The sequence below is a fragment of the Austrofundulus limnaeus genome, unplaced genomic scaffold, assembly GCF_001266775.1.
Source record: "Austrofundulus limnaeus strain Quisiro unplaced genomic scaffold, Austrofundulus_limnaeus-1.0 Scaffold13200, whole genome shotgun sequence".
Classification (NCBI taxonomy): Eukaryota; Metazoa; Chordata; class Actinopteri; order Cyprinodontiformes; family Rivulidae; genus Austrofundulus; species Austrofundulus limnaeus.
Window position 1 is genome coordinate 1 of NW_013965602.1, and position 455 is coordinate 455.

Below are 455 nucleotides of genomic sequence, written 5' to 3' on the forward strand. Positions count from 1 at the left end.
TTTATAAAGTGAGTTTAAAACCCGGATCCTGAGGAACACTGAGTTCTGGTTCCTCTCAGTGGGTTCTCCTCGAACTCTGCGGGTCCACGAGAACCGGACCGCTGCAGAAAACTGTCAGTTCTCCAGAACTTTTCCGAACCCAGAACCGACAGGAGCGTTAAAAACCAACATGCCCTTTGTAGAACACGTTTCCTACACGGAGCTGGAGCGGCTGGCTCTGGACCGGTTCGTCCCGGCCCTGCTGACCCACGGCTTCTGCTACGTGGACGGGTTCCTCGGGGACCTGGCCGGGACCGCGGTGCTGGACCAGGTGACGGAGATGCACCGGGCCGGGGAGCTGCAGGACGGCCGGCTGGCGGGCTCCGTCCCGGGCATCAGCCGCAGGAACATCCGCGGGGACAAGACGGCCTGGGTGGGCGGCTCGGAGGGGGGCTGCGAGGCCATCAGCTTCCTGC

General features: G+C 62.9%; 1 pseudogene; it reads left to right on the top strand.

The window, feature by feature from the left end:
• The first annotated feature begins 19 nt into the window (after window positions 1-19).
• On the top strand, window positions 20-455 carry LOC106512779 (egl nine homolog 3 pseudogene; annotated as a pseudogene).